This window comes from Rhinoderma darwinii, chromosome 1 (genome assembly GCF_050947455.1).
Source record: "Rhinoderma darwinii isolate aRhiDar2 chromosome 1, aRhiDar2.hap1, whole genome shotgun sequence".
Lineage (NCBI taxonomy): Eukaryota > Metazoa > Chordata > Amphibia > Anura > Rhinodermatidae > Rhinoderma > Rhinoderma darwinii.
In genome coordinates this window covers 195,428,435-195,440,152 of record NC_134687.1, presented here as the reverse complement: position 1 = coordinate 195,440,152, position 11,718 = coordinate 195,428,435, and the positions used below count along the sequence as shown (strand labels likewise).

The 11,718-nt window shown below is 48.1% G+C and overlaps 1 long non-coding RNA gene across 1 annotated transcript in view; it reads left to right on the top strand.

The window, feature by feature from the left end:
- Positions 1 to 5,338: 5,338 nt before the first annotated feature.
- LOC142738814 (uncharacterized) overlaps positions 5,339 to 11,718 on the top strand; it is a 47,137-nt gene continuing 40,757 nt past the window's right edge. The window contains exons 1-3 of the long non-coding RNA XR_012880599.1: positions 5,339 to 5,589; positions 8,791 to 8,932; positions 10,441 to 10,536. This is a non-coding gene — a long non-coding RNA (uncharacterized LOC142738814). The remainder of the gene's footprint in view (positions 5,590 to 8,790; positions 8,933 to 10,440; positions 10,537 to 11,718) is intronic.

The following is an 11,718-nucleotide window of genomic DNA, read 5'->3' as shown; positions in this document are numbered from 1 at the left end:
AACTTGCAATACAGGCAGCCTTTGTAGTAGTGGTAGTAGTAGTACTACAAGGCCCAGCATTCCCTGAGTGCACTGCAGCGAGGCTGATTGAAATTCTCATTCATTGCCATTTGCCAAGCCAGTGTCCGTGTGTGAATACGCTTTTAAAAGGGGCTCATCCCTGGGCGTTATTAACAGGAATAACAATCCAACTTGCCATACAGGCAGCCTAGAAGTACTACAAGGCCCAGCATTCCCTGAGTGCACTGCCGCGAGGCTGATTGAAATTCTCATTCATTGCCATTTGCCAAGCCAGTGTCCGTGTGTGAATACGCTTTTAAAAGGGGCTCATCCCTGGCCGTTATTAACAGGATAACAATCCAACTTTCCATACAGGCAGCCTAGTAGTACTACAAGGCCCAGCATTCCCTGAGTGCACTGCAGCGAGGCTGATTGAAATTCTCATTCATTGCCATTTGCCAAGCCAGTGTCCGAGTGTGAATACGCTTTTAGAAGGGGCTCATCCCCATTGTATCCAACTTGCAATACAGGCAGCCTTTGTAGTAGTGGTAGTAGTAGTACTACAAGGCCCAGCATTCCCTGAGTGCACTGCAGCGAGGCTGATTGAAATTCTCATTCATTGCCATTTGCCAAGCCAGTGTCCGTGTGTGAATACGCTTTTAAAAGGGGCTCATCCCTGGAGTAACAATCCAACTTGCCATACAGGCAGCCTTGAAGTACTACAAGGCCCAGCATTCCCTGAGTGCACTGCCGCGAGGCTGATTGAAATTCTCATTCATTGCCATTTGCCAAGCCAGTGTCCGTGTGTGAATACGCTTTTAAAAGGGGCTCATCCCTGGCCGTTATTAACAGGAATAACAATCCAACTTGCCATACAGGCAGCCTAGTAGTACTACAAGGCCCAGCATTCCCTGAGTGCACTGCAGCGAGGCTGATTGAAATTCTCATTCATTGCCATTTGCCAAGCCAGTGTCCGTGTGTGAATACGCTTTTAAAAGGGGCTCATCCCTGGCCGTTATTAACAGGAATAACAATCCAACTTGCCATACAGGCAGCCTAGAAGTACTACAAGGCCCAGCATTCCCTGAGTGCACTGCCGCGAGGCTGATTGAAATTCTCATTCATTGCCATTTGCCAAGCCAGTGTCCGTGTGTGAATACGCTTTTAGAAGGGGCTCTGAAATGTCTGGGAAAAAAAAGGTTGTGAAAGGACGGGGTAGAGGAAGAAACACCCATGCCGTCTCCTCTTCCAGTCCAAATGTTGGATCTGTTGGTGCCAGACCCAGTAGCAGCATTTGTGGCACAAGACATGTGCCCAGTTCCACTAGTAGCAGCTGCCATGTGCCTGCTCGTAGTAGTATCAGCAAGCCAGACTTGTCCATATCCTCCGGTGGGCGGGTTACTTTAGACAATACGGCCATTGTGGACTGGTTTGCTGGCTCGCGGTCATCTCAGCAGGAAGACTCTGACGATCTGGCTTCAAGCCAGGTTTAGTTGGATTCCAGATCCTCTACAGTTCCTTGGCACGGTGACAGTAGTAATATAGGTATTTCTAGCGTTTCCATTCCATCATCTATGTCTTCGCTCCCCCTTCCTAGCGGGAAGCCATCTTTCCTGAGAGTCCTAAGAGACATCTCCTCGGGTGCGAAGGAAGATACTGAACAACATAGTGATGATGATGATGATTTGTTTTCCGCGAGTCAGCCAACGGAGTGTGTTGCGGCGGTGGTGGAGGTGGAAGCGGTGATCGAGACGCATAGCTGCGGTAGTGGGGGTGTTGGTGGTGGTAGCCGTGGTGGCAGACGCAGTAATGAGGGGGGGCATGGAGCCCGCCATGATGTCACATCACATTCACAACACAGTGACAGAAGTGGCGGGGATGATGAGGAAGGCTATGATGATGATGTTGTTTTAGACAGGACGTGGGAACCAGGTGACGAGGTGATGACGGCGTCAGAGGAGGAGGGTAGTAGTGGCGGCACTGGATGTGATAAACAGCCAAGCCGAGGTAGGGGCAGTAGTCAATCTGCAAAACGTTGCAGCGGTAGGGTCAGCTCAGGAGCCGGTGACGGCGACACAGATGCTGGTGTAGGCTCCCGAAAAAAGCCTGCCAGACAAGGGGCAAGTTCGGGTGGTTGTGGTGGTGGTGGTGGTGGTGGTGGACGTGGTACTACCTCTTTACGGTACTCTGCCGTGTGGCAATTTTTCTGTACCTTCCCGGAGGAGGAAAACATGGCACAGTGCCGTATCTGCAAGCATAAAGTAAGGCGTGGGCAGGGCAGCAATGTAGGAACTACTGCTCTACGTAAACACATGGAACGGCATCACAAGGCCATGTGGGACAATCAACATGCCCCACCATCATGTACATCTAATGAAGCTGCTGCTGCTGCTCCGAGTCCATGTCATCTAAGTAGTAGCCAGGCCTTATCCACCATGTCGTTGTCATCATCATCATCACTGTCATCTAGTGCTCCTCCTATGTCCCGTCAGTTATCCATTACGGAATCGTTGTCCAATAAGCAACAATATATACCCAGTCATCCACTTGTCGTGCGGCTTAATTCACACCTGGCTAAGTTGTTGGTGGTGCAGTCGCTGCCGTACCACCTGGTCGACTCCGCCGGCTTCAAGCAATTGATGGCGTGCGCTCAGCCTAGGTGGCGAATACCTAGCCGACATTACTTCTCCAAAACAGCTGTCCCTGCCTTGCACAAGCATGTGGAGGAAAAGGTGTCCAAGTCCTTGCAATTATCCGTGTGCAGCAGGGTACATGCCACCGTCGATACGTGGAGCAGCAACTATGGGCAGGGACAGTACATGTCTTTCACGGCCCACTGGGTCAATATTTTGCAGTCCGATGCAGCAATGCCAGGCATTACCACCTCCACGCTTGTATGTTTCTAGTTCAACTCCGGACACCAGGCGCCTACCATCCTTCTCCTCCTACTCCTCCTCCTCCTCCTTGACTTCCTCCTTGGAGGTCTTCCCGTCCCCGACAGGACACAGCGTATCTTCCACTCCTCCTCCCTCCTCTTTTCATAGGTGCAAGGTGAAGCGCCACAACGCTGTCTTACACCTGCTGAGCCTGGGCGAGAAAAGCCACACAGGGCAGGAGCTGCTGCTGTGCATCAAGGAGGAAATCGCACGTTGGCTGTCTCCTCTGAAACTCACACTGGGCAATGTTGTCTCTGATAACGGCAAGAACGTTGTGGCTGCTCTGCGTCTAGGTCACCTGACACACGCTCCTTGCATGGCACATGTGATCAATCTGGTCATAACACGCTTCTTAAAGTCATATGTTGGTTTGAAGGGTGTGCTGGCCATGTCCAGGAGGGTTTGCGTTCGCTTTAGACGTTCGTATGCATTTAAGCACGCCCTCCTGGACTTGCAGCGTCAAAACAATCTCCCAGAACACAGCCTGATTTGCGACGTTCCAACACGATGGAATTCCACCCTGCACATGTTGGACCGTCTGTACGAACAGCGGAAAGCCGTGAATGATTTCCTGATGCAGCAGACGGGCAGCGTTTGGAGCCAGTGTAATTTCGAGCTCAGGCACTGGCAGCTGGTTAGAGACGCATGTCGCGTTTTGAGGCCCTTTGAAGAGGCCACACGATTTGTGAGCCGTGACGCTAGCGGAATGAACGATGTTATGCCGCTGATATTCATTATGGAGCAAGCGCTCACAGCGATGATTCAGCAAAGGATGGAGGAAGGATCACATCTGGCTATGGATGTTGAGGAGGAGGAGGAGGAGGAGGAGGATGAGGAAACAGGACCTGAAGAGGAGCAGGATTTGGAGATGGAATCACAGGAAGGGATAGGGGACGAGGCAGCCGCACAACATGACAGTGATGGTGGTGATGACGAGTCTGACGACGACCTTGATGATGGACAACCATGGCAGTATGGGGCGGAGATGGAACCAACCGGGCCCTCTGAAACGCTGGCCAGGATGGCGAGCTGTATGCTTCGTTACTTGCGCGCTGACTGTCGTATTGTTAGCATGAAGCAAAGAGATGACTACTGGATAGCCACACTTTTAGACCCTCGGTATAAAGCCAGAATGGGGGAGTTTTTTGCGCCTTCCGAGAGGGAGGCAAAATTGGCTTATTATAGAGAGAAGCTATGCAGCCAGCTTGTCACGGCTTTCAAACAGCAAACACCCGCTGCAAGCATGTCTGACCGGGGGGCCACTCTCCGCTCCCCACTGTCTCATCGTTCCACCGCCTCTGGCAGAGCTACCTCTGCAATAGGCGGCAGCCGTGGCAGCAGCGGCAGCAGCCAATTCAGTTTGGAAAATATGATGACAACATTTTTACATCCAATACCCCGACCTGACACACATCGTAGTACTAGTCACCAAAGGGATGTTCACCATCTCCAGGTGCAGCACCTAAACAACCATTTTCACTCGTACCTGGACTGTGCCCTTTCTCGGTCAGAAATGCTGATCCCAGACCCCATGGACTTCTGGGTCAGCAGATTGGATCATTGGCAAGAACTGGCCCAGTTTGCCATGGGTGTACTGTCTTGTCCACCCTCCAGTGTAGCGTCAGAAAGGGTATTCAGCGCAGCAGGGGGCTTCGTCACCCCTAAGCGAACAAGATTGTCCGCCAACAGCTTGGAAAATCTCACGTTTCTGAAAATGAATCAAGCGTGGATCGGTGAGGATTTTAAAACCCCTGTGCCTGATGCCACTGATTAGATCTGACATTGCTGCTGCTGCTGCCGCTGCCGCCTGCTACTGCCGCCTGCTACTACGGGATTCTGTCCTGTCCACTCTTTTTTTTATGTGCCGCTGTTGGTGCTGCAGCTGCTACTACTTCTACCACCAATCCACCCCAGTGCCGTCTTCTACAAGCAGGCCTGCCCCACCAGAGGGCTTTGTCCTGTGACTCTCCAGTCTCTTTTTTTAATGTGCTGCTACTACTGCTACTACTGCTTGCACCCTTGCTGTCTGTGTTGGCTAGTACCTCTACTACCACCAATACACCTACACTGCCGTCTGCTACAAGCAGGCCTGAGGCCTGCCCCACTACAGGGCTTTGTCCTCCTGTGACTGTCCAGTCTCTTTTTTTTAATGTGCTGCTACTACTGCTACTACTGCTTGCACCCTTGCTGTCTGTGTTGGCTAGTACCTCTACTACCACCAATACACCTACACTGCCGTCTGCTACAAGCAGGCCTGAGGCCTGCCCCACTACAGGGCTTTGTCCTCCTGTGACTGTCCAGTCTCTTTTTTTTAATGTGCTGCTACTGTAGTGTCCCACAGGAGCACTACTATGAAAACTATGTTTGTCTTCATGTGTTGTGTTATGCTGCCATCTACAGGTTCAGAAATGTTATGACATTGTGTTTCAGCCTATGCGGAGTGTTTTTCTATAATGTAACAGAAGCTGGGAGGAGTTAATTAGGGAGTGGTTAGAGTGAGTGAGGGCGGTGGTGAGCTAGGAGTGGATGCAGCAGGAAGCACAGTGAAGGTGCTCCTGAGTTCAGCCATTTGCGGATTACAGAGAAAGACAGGCCTAAAGAGATTCATTGGAATAACAGCTCAAGGAGCCAGAAGAGTCCAGAAAGAGAGACTGTGAGTAGAGAGATAATAGCACTCCTGCATTTAGCATTGGGCTACACTGATTGAGCTGAATTTGGATGACATATTTGTATTGTACTATCTCCATCTTGAAAAGTAAAAGTGTGCTGCAAGCTCTCCTGATTAACTGCCACCACCGTCTCCTGTCTTCTATTTGCACTCTACACCAAGGGCACCCCAAATAACACCAGACAGGAGTCAGCCACCAAGGGAGTGCCCCGGGGGAAACAACAGTCTTCATCATCATCTTGTGCAACCCCCTCATCACTGTGTGTGTGTGTCCCTGGGAGGTGGGAAGGCCTGCAAGGCAAAATACCACCGTGACACAAGACAGAGAGCCCAGTATCCACCATTTTGGGTTCCTGCATTCCCCGCCACCCACGGGCCACCACACTACTACTGCTACTACTGCTTGCACCCTTGCTGTCTGTGTTGGCTAGTACCTCTACTACCACCAATACACCTACACTGCCGCCCGTCTGCTACAAGCAGGCCTACCCCACCACAGGGCTATGTCCTGTGACTGTCGTCCAGTCTCTTTTTTTAATGTGCTGCTGCTACTACCAGTCTACCACCCCTGCTGTCTGTGTTGGCTAGTCTATCTCTACTACCACCAATACACCTCCACTGCCGTCTGCTACAAGCAGGCCTGAGGCCTGCCCCACCACAGGGCTATGTCCTCCTGTGACTGTCCAGTCTCTTTTTTTAATGTGCTGCTACTACTGCTTGCACCCTTGCTGTCTGTGTTGGCTACCTCGACTACTACCACCAATACACCTCCACTGCCGCCCGTCTGCTACAAGCAGGCCTGCCCCACCACAGGGCTTTGTCCTCCTGTGACTGTCCAGTCTCTTTTTTTAATGTGCTACTACTACTACTACTACTACTACTACCACCCTTGCTGTCTGTGTTGGCTACCTCTACTACCACCAATACACCTCCACTGCCGCCCGTCTGCTACAAGCAGGCCTGCCCCACCACAGGGCTTTGTCCTGTGACTGTCGTCCAGTATCTTTTAATGTGCTGCTACTACTGCTACTACTGCTTGCACCCTTGCTGTCTGTGTTGGCTACCTCTACTACCACCAATACACCTACACTGCCGTCTGCTACAAGCAGGCCTGAGGCCTGCCCCACCACAGGGCTTTGTCCTCCTGTGACTGTCCAGTCTCTTTTTTTAATGTGCTGCTACTACTGCTACTACTGCTTGCACCCTTGCTGTCTGTGTTGGCTAGTACCTCTACTACCACCAATACACCTACACTGCCGCCCGTCTGCTACAAGCAGGCCTACCCCACCACAGGGCTTTGTCCTGTGACTGTCCAGTCTCTTTTTTTAATGTGCTGCTACTACTGCTACTACTGCTTGCACCCTTGCTGTCTGTGTTGGCTACCTCGACTACTACCACCAATACACCTCCACTGCCGCCCGTCTGCTACAAGCAGGCCTGCCCCACCACAGGGCTTTGTCCTGTGACTGTCGTCCAGTGTCTTTTAATGTGCTGCTACTGCTCACCCTTGCCAATAAAAAGGGTCAATTTTTGGAGAGCTTGTGAATAGCCATTGCTTGTTGCTTTTACATCCATGTATGGAAGAACCCCGGCAGGCATCTGCCTATAAAAAGGGTCAATTTTTGGAGGGCTTGTGAAAAGCCATTGCTTGTTGCTTTTACATCCATGTATGGAAGAACCCCGGCAGGCATCTGCCAATAAAAAGGGTCAATTTTTGGAGGGCTTGTGAAAAGCCATTGCTTGTTGCTTTAATGCTTTTACATCCATGTATGGAAGAACCCCGGCAGGCATCTGCCAATAAAAAGGGTCAATTTTTGGAGGGCTTGTCAAAAGCCATTGCTTCTTCTTTTATATGTATGAACCCTGGCAGGCATCAGCCGCCTAAAATGGTTAATTTTTGTACCTTTTTTAACAATGCATTAAGCATACAACATGCACAAGTGCAGTGGTTTCTGTTAGTTATCTCCGTGTCCCATCCGTTTTCCTAGAGCCATACATGTTGGCGTAACTTTGACACCAACTTTGCATTAAAGACAGCTCAAAAGTACTTGGATACACTCATGGGTGACCTAAGAGTGTTATACAGGGCTTCTAGGGCTTTAAAACAGTGTTATACACGATTTTTAGGGGCTTTCTTGTATTACAGGTTCGGTCAGAACTAGTTCGGTCCAAATCGAACTTTTGCACGAAATTCGGCGAACTTGCCGAACCGAACTTTTCATAAGTTCGCTCATCTCTAGTCTTGAGCAGCGAGTGCTTGCCACATTAGGACAAGCATTCTCGTCCTGTGTGACACACAGTGTGCTTGTGCGATTATGAGCGGGACAACTGCTGTAATACACAGACGCAGCACAGCTCAAACGGCAGAGAGAAGCAAAACCTCTTCTCTTCGCCGTTAACCCCTTGAATGCCGCGATCAACGCTGACCGCGGCATTCAAATGGAAAATTAACTTTTTGAATCCCTGTGACGAGATCGAAGGACATGCCATATATGGACAGACAGCCGAGGGTCCATTGAAGGACCCCAGGGCTGTCTGACTATATTTCCTGTTGTTAGGGCATACTGAGGAATGTCCTAACAACTGCCTGTATACAATGAGATATATGCCAGTACATTAAAGTTAAAAAACTTTAAATTAAAAAACCCATATGGGATTAAAAAAAAAAGTTAAATTAATAAAAAAATCTGTAAAAAAATACACAGAAATGCAAATTTTTTACAATTAATAAACTTTACAAAGTATAAGTCCCAAAACAAGACCGTAACAACCTGTACAACAAATGTATAACATTATTTATGATGATCGGTCTATGGGGTAAAATAAATTAAATGAAAACTGCAGAGGAACTGCTTTTTTCTGAATTTGTGCTACAAATTTAAATTTATATAAATTAAACGATAATGTATATTTACCAAAAATTGGCACCTACATAAAGTACAACTTGTCCCGCAAAAAACAAAGTCTTATACAGCCACGGCGAACAAAAAATTAAAATGTTACGAACATCGGGATGCAATGAGGGAAACATAAAAAAATTGTTCTGTCCCCAAGGCCACAATTGGCCGAGTCCTTAAAGGGTAAAATACATTTTTGAAAACCACATAATGCTACTAGCAATCTAAAAATAATAATTTCTTTCACGTATATTTACCTTATGAATTCCTTCCTGTTCCTCTACCCCAGGGCTCAAAAACCCTCCACCGGTGCTCTTTTGATTAAAAAGCCATGACATCATGTAATGTGCAATATGCAATGGAAGCGAAACAGAGGACTGGTAGTGGCGGACCGTAAGCCTGCAGAAGTGGACTGGCACAAAGTTTAAAAGGTATGCGTAGTTGAGAGTGTGTTATTTTTATATTACTTCTAGCAATCTAGAAAAACAACTTTAAGTAGATTATTAGCAATGTAATAGGAGGAAACTAACATACACTTCCTATTTAGGGCCTCCTCCTGCCTTTAATTGACACTGAACTTTAGTCTGAGGTTCTTCAGTAGTAACAACACACCCATAGGGACTTTATATAAAGTCCTACAGGTAACCATAAAGTTAAAAACACAGATTAGATGAGCAGAAGTGCTTTAAGAAACACCCAGGGATGGACATTTTGCCAGTGCAGTTGGTTTAGCTGCACAGGTACCCAGAGGATGTGGGGGCCCGCTCAGCTGCTCAGCTGCCCTAAACGCTGTGCGCATAGTTCGGCACAGGGCCCCATCCTCTCAGGGTCCCCATGCCTGAGGCATAAGGAGGCCCACGCCGCCCGGCCTATAACATTTATGGTCCAGGCAGCACGGGCCCCCTCATGCCCGGTGCTGTCGCTAGCACCAAAGGGGGACCCGGTGCTAGCGACAGCCACATTCAATTGTATCTGTGTCCTCAGTACCCAGATACAATTGAATACTATAGGCTGCAGGCCATGTTAGGCCTGCAGCCTATAAGGCCCTGGGAACACTCCCTGCGCAGGCCAGCGTGATGATGTCACCTCATCACGCTGGTCTGCGCATGCATCTCTATGCAGTGCACCGTCCGTCACAGGAAAGGTAAGTATAATTATTGTTTTGTTGGGGGTGGCTATGTGACAATATACAGGGGGGGGGGGGAGCAGGGTGGCACTATATACAAGGGGAGGCGGGAGCTGTGTCACACTACAAAATTGGAGGAGGGAACTGTGTATCACTATATTCAAGAGGAGGGGGAGCTGTGTGTCACTATATACAAGGGGAGGGGGGAGATGTGTGTCACTATATACAAGGGAAGGGGGAGCTGTGTGCCACTATATACAAGGGGAGTGGGGAGCTGTGTGGCACTATATACAAGGGGAGGGGGGCTGTGTAGCACTATATACATGGGGAGGGTGGCTGTATGACACTATATACAAGGGGAGGGGGCTGTGTGGCACTATATACATGGGGACGGTTGGCTGTGTGACTCTATATACAAGGTGGGGGGGGGCTTTGTGACACTATATACAAGGGGAGGGGGAACTGTGTATCACTATATACAAGGGGGGGAGCTGTGTGTCACTATGTACAAGGGGGGGCTGGGCGGCACTATATACAAGAAGGGGGCTGTGTGGCACTATCTACAAAGGGGGAGGGCTGTGTGGCACTATCTATAGGGGATGCTGTGGTGCTATATACAAGAAGGAATCAAAGGGGTATTATTACTGTGGGGGCACGGTTACTAATTGGGCACTTTTATTGTGTCGAGCAATAAGGGATCATTATTACCATCTGAGGCACTGTGGATTACTAGTTTGTTTAGAGAATGTAGTATAGGTAGGGAGGGTGCTAGAAAAGCAAGAAACCAACATTTTTGTGTGTCAAATTCTGCAGAGACGAGTCGTGGCTGGAATAAGTCATCACAGTCGCCTGGGCCGGATGCAGAAGAAAAGGGAAAGTGAACGACTCTGATCAGAGGAAATATCACCTGTGAGTCACTAGATATAAATGTGCTGTAATCACTTATATGGTCAGCAGAGCTTCTGTGAATAACTGGCATCTACATGGTCACTATATGGTGGTAATATTGGTCCTTGTATAGGGGTTTTTATTCAGTAACAGTACGGGGGTATTATTCAGTCACTATGTGGTTATGGTGTGGAGGTATTATTCAGTAACAGTATAAGGGTATTAGTCAGTCACTATGTTATTATGGTATGGCGATATTATTCTGTAATAGTATGGGAGTACTATTCAGTCACTATGTGGTTATAGTGTGGCAGTATTATTCAGTAACAGTATGGCGTTATTATTCAGTCACTATGTGTTTATAGTGTGGGGTTATTATTCAGTAACTGTATGGGGGTATTAGTCAGTCACTATGTGGTTATGGTGTCATGGTATTATTCAGTAATAGTATGGGGGTATTATTCAGTCACTATGTGGTAATGATGTGGCGGTATTATTCAGAAACAGAATGGGGATTTTAGTCAGTCACTCTGTGGTTATGGTGGGGTGGTATTAGTCAGTAACAGTACAGGGGTATTTTCAGTCACTGTGGTTATGGTGTGAAGGTATTATTTAGTAACAGTGTGGGGAATTATTCAGTTAATCTGTGGTAATGGTGTGGCGGTATTATTCAGTAATAGTATGGGAGTATTAGTCAGTCACTATGCCGTTATGGTGTAGCGGTATTATTCGGTAACAGTATGGGTGTATTATTCAATCACAATGTGGTTATTGTGTGTCGGCATTATTCAGTAACTGCATGGGGATATTATTCAGTCACTATGTGGTTATGGTGTGGTGGTATTATTTAGTAACAACATGGGGGTATTATTTAGTCACTATGTGGTAAAGGTGTGGTGGTATTATTCAGTAACGGTATGGGGGTTTTAGTCGGTCACTATGTGGTTATGGTGTGGTGGTATTATTCAGTAACAGTACGGGGGTATTATTCAGTCACTATGTGGTTATGGTGTGGAGGTATTATTTAGTAACAGTACGGGGGTATTATTCAGTCAGTATGTGGTTATGGTGTGGTGGTATTATTCAGTAACAGTATGGGGGTTTTATTCCGCCACTATATGGTTATGGTGTGGAGGTATTATTCACAGTATAGGGGTATTATTCTGTCACTATGTGGTTATAGTGTGGCGGTATTATTCAGTA